This window comes from Aplidium turbinatum, chromosome 13 (genome assembly GCF_918807975.1).
Source record: "Aplidium turbinatum chromosome 13, kaAplTurb1.1, whole genome shotgun sequence".
Lineage (NCBI taxonomy): Eukaryota > Metazoa > Chordata > Ascidiacea > Aplousobranchia > Polyclinidae > Aplidium > Aplidium turbinatum.
In genome coordinates, this window is record NC_137484.1 from 24,903,946 (window position 1) to 24,912,060 (window position 8,115).

An 8,115-nucleotide genomic window follows, 5' to 3' on the forward strand; every position below is an offset into this window, starting at 1 on the left:
GACCTTTTGATGATCCTCCATTTAGGGTGAAACAGGGTGTCAAGGGTTTGGAGAGTAGTAACTAACTCGTATTTGATTTGAAGTAACAAAATTTATGTTTATATAAATTTAAGAAATAGCAAATGCAGATTGTTTTTCAATATCTTCGATTTAATTTCACTAATGTAAAGGATGCTGCTGCTTGTTCAGTTCAGTTCAGTTCAGTTGTTTTTTTTTATTTCTGACCATCATATCAACACAATACACATCAACATAGCAAAGGTCAAGAAAAAGGTAGAAGCGACAAAACGCGAACGTTAAAACGTGCTTGTGATCGAAGTAAGTTATTGAGTTGAAAAAAATTTGGCACGGTCGCAACACCTTCAGAAAAATTTAAGATATAAAGGGAAAATTAAAAAAATAAAAAATGTTACAAAACAAATAAACATATAGCCTATAGGCTATAACTTTATTAGCCTACATAACTTTAGCTGATATATTGAAGATTTGTATGGACAGTTGCTATGAAGATCGGCCATGGTGCGTTATCAAGAGTGCTGATGGTCGTAAGGGGAACACGTCTTGATGCGTTTAGCTCATAGCAAAGAGCAAGGCAGGCAAAGAAAACCCCACAAAGAAATCCTACCACGGGCAAAGCCATTTCAAGCGCAACGCACCAGGCCTTGCACGACTCACAAAATAGATAGGCTATAACTTGACGACATGAAACAATGACAAAAAAACAAACTAGCAAAAAACAACATCATCATCTTGCGGAAATTCAATTATACCCAGGGAAGTTATGTCTTAAAGATATCAAGCGTGCTTTGATAAAAGTTGCGTTGATAAAGCGATAATTTTAGACCCCAGTCAGCTAAACTCGCCACTTCCACACCGATCCAACGTTAGCTAACGTTGTATTAATGCAAAAATGACAGGCATCGCCAGCTGGGATGTAGTAGTGGTATGTCCCAGTAATATGATAAATTTGGGTTACCGTATGTTTTACACGTTAAACCATATTAAAGTGACAAAAAATATCCAATTTGGCATATTACGTTAAAAAAAAAAAATAAAAAAAATAAAAAAATAGATAAACAATCAGACAATAGCATGACGATCCAGTCCAAGATATTGAAATAAAACAACTGGCCACCGCTTCACCGAAAGATGGAGATTGGTCAAAAAGGATGGAAAAACTTCTGCAGACTCTGTAGAACTTCTGTGGACAAAAAAAACACAAGAACCAGAAGGCCAGTAGGAGTACTTACAATCTTACTATTTTGCTAATAAATCTACACACATTGGCTTATCATTGCTGGGCAAAAAAAAAAAAAAAAAATATATATATATATATGTATATATATATATCTTTTAAATCAAAAATATATTTATATATATCTATATATATATATATTTTTATATATCTTTTATATATTAGTATGTTTGGTGCATGATGTAATACTTAGATGGGATTATTTCAAGGAAGATTTAGCTTGTTTATTTTTGATTTAAAGCCTTTTACAGTTTTACATTCATTTCTTATAGTAGGGGGAAGCTTGTTCCAAACTATTGGCCCCATGTACCGTATTGATTGTTTGCAAGTGTTAATTCGGCAATATATCGGAATATAAGGAGAATTACTTCTTGTTGTTAGGCTACTTGATTGTTTACACATAAGTATATCATTGAATGTTGTGGGAAGCAGCTTTTTTGAATATTTAAACATAAAAGTTGCAATCTCTGTAGTTTTCATGTGGTTAATTGATTTTAAATTATTGAGTTCCATTACACCTTTTATGCTTTCTCTGCGGTCAATGTCAAATACAGTACGAAGAAAGTTATTGCATGTACGTTGTAGCTTTTGCAATATAGTTTTGTTTTCATGACACCACGTTGAGATGCAATATAATATCTGACTCTCAACTAGAGAATGGTAAATGGAGAGAAGTGCTTGTTTGTTTAGGAAAGGCTTAATTTTTTTTGTCACGCAGAGTGTTGATCTTATTTTTTGAAGCAAGATTTCCATATGAGATTTCCATGACAAATGCTCGTTTACAATTATTCCCAGAAACTTTATTGAGGCAACTTGTTCTATGTTGCTTTTTCGAATATTCAAGGGTGGGTGGTATGATAGTGTCTTGCTTCCTTGACTTGAAAATAATATATGTTTGGTTTTGGTGACATTTAGAGACAATCGATTTGTTGATAGCCATTGATCTATGCATACAAGTTCTTGATTTGCCGTATCATATACCGTAGAAACGGTTTTATTTTTATATATAATGGTGGTGTCATCTGCAAACATAATTGCAGTTCCGTGTTGAAGGCAGTTAGGAAAGTCATTTACATAAATCAGGAATAGAAGATGTTTTCAACAATGTTTTCAACAAGAACATGAAATTGTGGCTTCGTCTTTGATAGGGCAACCACGCATGTCATCCTTTGCATCCAATCGGTTTCGACTCCTTGTTTTGATAGTTACCAAGGATGAAAATCCTGACTCACATAAATATGTAGTTGCAAAATGGATTATAGCAGCCACGGCTCTCTACCAAAAGAGGATATGCATAAACCTTTCACAATCTTAACCTATATAACCTAGTCTAGCTGACGTCTAGCTTAGCTGCAACCATAGACTCCTATGGCTGCAACTGATAAAGTTTTGCAATGTTCAAATAGTGATAAAAACGACAACGTTGCAAGGACAACAAAACAACAATTCATTTTTAAAATTATACACTAAGATTTCCATTGGGTCTTCATGGACCCCCTAAAACTAGTCCGCCTACCCCTTGGGGGTCCACGGACCCCAGTTTAAGAACCCCTGACATAAGGATCACAGGAACTATGAATTGAAAATAAAAAGATTTGATTTTTCTAGGGACGGAACGCTCCAACAACTCCGCTTCACCAGCTAAATTATACAAACAAAATTTATTCCACTGTGTGTTGTAAAATATTCGCAAGCTGTTGATAGTCAATAAACGAATGTAGGCTGTCAACAAACACAAAACATATCATTGATAAGTTTGAAGATTTATGGAAATTTCATCGTAGGCCTACCGACATGGCGATATGTCTGATGTGCAGCTGCGGGTATGTGGAACAAATTTAAACAATAAGTTGTGGGCTACAATAATGGCATTTTGAATGAGTTGGTAGCCTACTTTTGAAAGAAAGCTACACAGCAAATCTGAGCTGCAAACCGGACCACACCACCACCCCATGATCTCTGACATGTTATTGCTTTAAGTTGCATTGAAATTCACGTTGTTGCTGATTGCTTTGTTACTACGTTACCTTAAGTTCCTTTGTCGCTGTCAAGGCAACAGCAAGAAGAACAGGCACGACAACAAATGCAACAGCAAGAACGTCATCATGAAGAACAATTGAAGAAGTTAATTTCAGCCCTCAAAATTCCATGCGAATCAGAAAACCAAAATCGATTATCTCAAGCTATTCCAAAATTTTGTGAGTTTGATTCAACTTTAGAACTTTGGACTGATTATTGGTCACGTTTTTGCACATTTGTAAAAGCACAGTCCGTTCCTGATGACAAGAAGGCTCAAGTTTTCCTCACTAACCAGTCAGCTAGCATCTACAAGATGATCCTCAATCTGGCCGCACAAGAGTCTACAGCAAAGCCAATCAATGAACTTACAATGGAGGAAATTTCGAATTACATGAAGGCACAGTTCGACCCTAAGCGCTTCGTTATTCGTGAACGATTTCGCTTCTGGAGCAACTTGAAGCGGAAACCAGGTGAGACTGTTCCAGAATTGGGTGCACGAATAAGGCAAGCCGCTGCCACATGCGACTTTTCTTCTATTACTAATCCTTTAGATGAAGCTTTGCGTACTTGTTTTATGTGCTCGGTAGGAAACGAAGCAGTTCTTAAAGCTCTCTTTAAAATTAAACCTGATGATCTTACTTTTTCACGTGCTCTTGAAATAGCCATAGAAACTGAAGACGCTGCCAAAGTGGCTAAGGAGACGGTGTTTGGCACTGAACCGTCGGTGGTACATAAAGTTAAAGGCACCGATAGACGATATTTTTTCAAGAAAGCTACAGTGGCCAGTGCTAATGCGAACAAGCAAAGTAAGTGCTATCGATGTGGTCAGTGTTTTTTTTAAGGTGTTTTGGGGGACCGAAACGGTCCCCCAAATTTCTCCAGCGGTTTCCCAAAATTTGGACTTGCAACTACAGTAGAAAAGTAATGGTTGTTTTTCGCTATGTCTTAAGCAAATATGGCTATTTTTTTGTATTTAAATGAAACACTTGCGGTCTCTTGAAACTACTTAGCGGTCACCCAAACCAAACCTTAAAAAAAACCCTGGATGTGGTAACTCTAATCACCTTGCTAACAACTGCAGATTTAAAAATGCGGTCTGTCATTTCTGTAAACTTACAGGGCATGTACAATCCGCATGTCGTAAAAAAGCCGCACAAGTTCATTCTTCTAAGGTCAACTGCATACAGGAGGTAAATACTGTTCATAATTCGTCGAGTAAAGTTCCTAAACTCGAGGTTCAAATTTTTATTAAGTCTTTCCCCGTCTTAATGGAACTTGATACAGCTTCAGGGGGAAATTTCATCTCTTCTGAAGTTTGGTCGCAGCTAGGCAACCCTATCTTGCAGACTCCGCAGCTACGTTTTCAGTCGGCAAGTAAGCACTCGATGCCTATTATTGGATCTTTCACTGCCGAAGCGAGCTGCAACAAATCGGGAAAGACGACCACAGTTCAATTTATGGTATGTGAAATCCCTAACCTTAACTTATTAGGGCGTGATGCTATTCAAGCACTAGATATTTCGGTAGATAAGTTCTTTTCTTCATCTTTACATGCTATTCATCGTCACAACGACATAGATTTTAACTTGCAAAAATCATGTTCCGAGTTATGTGACCAATACGAAGACTTATTTAAACCTGAGTTAGGTTGTCTTCAGGATTACGAATTAGAGATTGAGTTTAACTCTGATTGTAAGCCAGTGTTTTCAAAGCCCAGACCAGTGCCTTTCGCCATTCAAGAAGACTTAGCTCTTGCCTATGACGCCGGCATAGAAAAAGGTATCTGGACACCTGTACAATTTTGCGACTGGGGAACTCCTGTAGTACCAGTTCGCAAGGCTTCTACCGAAGGTAAGAAATCAAAATTAAGGGTTTGTGGTGACTATTCTTCGACGGTTAATCCACAACTTAAAACTCACAGGCACCCTTTGCCTCTTCCAGAGGATTTAATGCGTAAACTAGGGGGTGGCCACGGATTCACTAAGATTGACCTGGCAGATGCTTATAACCAGATTAGGTTAGGTCCAAAGAGTCGAAAAATATTGGCATTAAGTACCCATAGAGGGGTTTTATTGCAAAATGTTATGCCGTTTGGCATCTCTTCTGCCCCAGGCCATTTCCAAAAGATAATGGATGATTTAACTAATGACCTTCCAGGTGTAGCAGTCTACCTGGATGACATTTTGATAAGTGGAGCTACAGCGGAAGAGCATTTCCAGAACCTTAAACGACTACTCGATCGTTTATCTTCGAAAGGTCTTAGATGTAGGAAGGAAAAATGTAGATTTGCCCAGGCAAATGTCGAGTACTTAGGTCATGTTCTTTCTAAACAGGGGATTTCAAAGGGTCCTAAAGTCGATGCAGTACTGAACATGCCTGCTTCTTCCAATGCTGGTACCTTACGTTCTTTTCTGGGGTCGGTTCAATTTTATTCTAAGTTTATGCCCCCAGATTTTTCTACGGTAGCGCAACCGTTATATCATTTAACCAAGAGTGGTGTTCCTTGGAGATGGGAACACAAAGAAAAATGCGCTTTTGCAAAATTAAAAACGTTTCTTTCCGCAGACGATGTTATCGTACACTTTAACCCGTTGCTTCCTTTAGGAATTGCGTGCGACGCATCAAGCGTGGGCATTGGCGCCACACTGTTTCACCGCTCCCCGGACGGAAGCGAGAGGCCAATAGCAAATGTGTCGAAAATCTTGACGAAGGCTCAAAGAAACTACAGCCAAATCCAAAAGGAGGCTTTGTCTATCATCTTCGCTTTGAAGAAATTTTACCAATACCTCTACGGTAGGAATTTTATTTTGGTAACGGATCATAAGCCTTTACTTTCACTTTTTGGTCCAGATAAACCTACCCCTTCGCTGGCGGCTAACCGGTTAGCACGCTGCGCGTTGTTTTTGAGTCAATTTAGTTATACTATAGAGCAGGGATGGCGAACCTTTTTTAGTGCATGGGTCACAAAAGAAACCTTAATCCTTGAAAAAGCAAAAGTGGGTCATGAAACTAAATGTTAATGCGAAACTTGCTGCTGCATCTTCTCTGCAAGTCTTATTATCCTTGGTTGGTAATCTGTAGTTTTTAGCTTCACACATGCAGCACTCGATCATATCTGAGCTGAGACGATTCCGTGTGCTTGATTGTATAAAATTCATGTGCGAAAGTAAAGATTCGCACGAATATGAAGAACCAAACAACGTTAACAGAACTACCGCAAATCTTTTCATAGTTTCAAACGAATTTGGCAGGGAGTTCCACTCTGTAAGAATTATATTTTCAGCATGGTTTTCAACAGGAGGAAAGTCACAACCATCCATATCCGTTTTCATTTTAATTTTTTGTAGGAGATGATTTAAGTCTACAAATTTTGTTTTTCAAACTGCACTTTCTTGAAAGTCTATCATTTCCATTTCCAAGTTGTAAAGACGAAGCCATTCGAAGTTTGATAATTCAAGATTTTCAAATTGAATTGCATGCGGGAAAAGAATGAACTGCACTGTGGTATCTAGCTTTCGGAACTGGGTAAACCTTTCTGACATGACATTTTTGGCCTCTTTCGTCAGTAAAACATACTTGTTGAGTGCAGTTTGCTTTTGTTCATAAGTTAAATTGGTGCTAGTAAAATGCTTCAACAACTGAGGAAAATAGTTCAGCTGACCTTGTTCAAGGTCTACAGAAAAAATAGCGAGTTTCTTCTCAAATGCTTTAATGTGCCCAATCATGGATAATACAATATTTTCACAGCCTTGTAATTTAGTATTTAACTCATTGTAATGCATTGTGAAATCAGCGAAAAAATGTAAATCATTCAACCACATACTTTCGCTTAACTCTGGATATTTTTGATTTTTTTCAGCTAAAAAAAGTTGTACTTCTTCCAACAATTCAACAAAGCACTACCACAATTCAACAAATCGCTGTAAAACATTACCACAACTTAACCACCTTACACTGTTGTACAAGAGTAAGCCATTAAATTTACTGTCACACGCGTTCAATAAATTTGCAAACTGGCGTTTATTAAGAGCATGAGATGCAATATAGTTGACAATTTTTGTTACCACACTTACAACTTTTTGTGTGTCAGAGTCAGACTGCTATATGGCAATTCGGTACGGTAGCCTACTAGATTAAAATAGGGTGGGGCCTTATTACAAATATTTAGTGAAACATTTATTCTTTGCTGAAACATTTGTTTAAATTTCATTATTTAAAAAAAGACAAGTGGGTCACTGAAAATCTGTGATGGGTCACTTCGTGACCCGCGGGTCAGTGGTTCGCCATCCCTGCTATAGAGTATCGCAAAACAACGCATCACCAAAATGCTGACGCCTTGAGCCGTCTTCCGTCCAACGATGACACAATTTTTGATGGGGAGGAAAGTGCAGATGATGTTGATATTGTCTGCGCAATTGATACGTTGGATTCGCAGGTTAGTCATTCCGATTCTTCTACTTTGCGCAAGGAAACTTCCAAGGATCCAGTCTTGTCTAAAATCATTCGCTTTACACAAGAAGGATGGCCTGCGAAATCAAACTCTAACGATCCAATCGAACAGTTTAGAAGAGTTGCTGATTCTCTAACAACATGTTATGGTTGTTTATTATATGGTTCTAGAGTAGTTATTCCTTTTAAACTTCGCAATGACATTCTTTCTCTTTTACACGAAGGTCATTTCGGCATGCAGCGAATGAAACAGCTGGCCAGGACAGCAGTCTACTGGCCCAAGATCGACGCGGACATTGTCGACCTCTGCCGAACATGTACTACATGTGGTGAGCATCAAGCTGCACCAAGCAAGGCTCCTATCCACCCATGGATAGCTCCAGAGAAGCCTT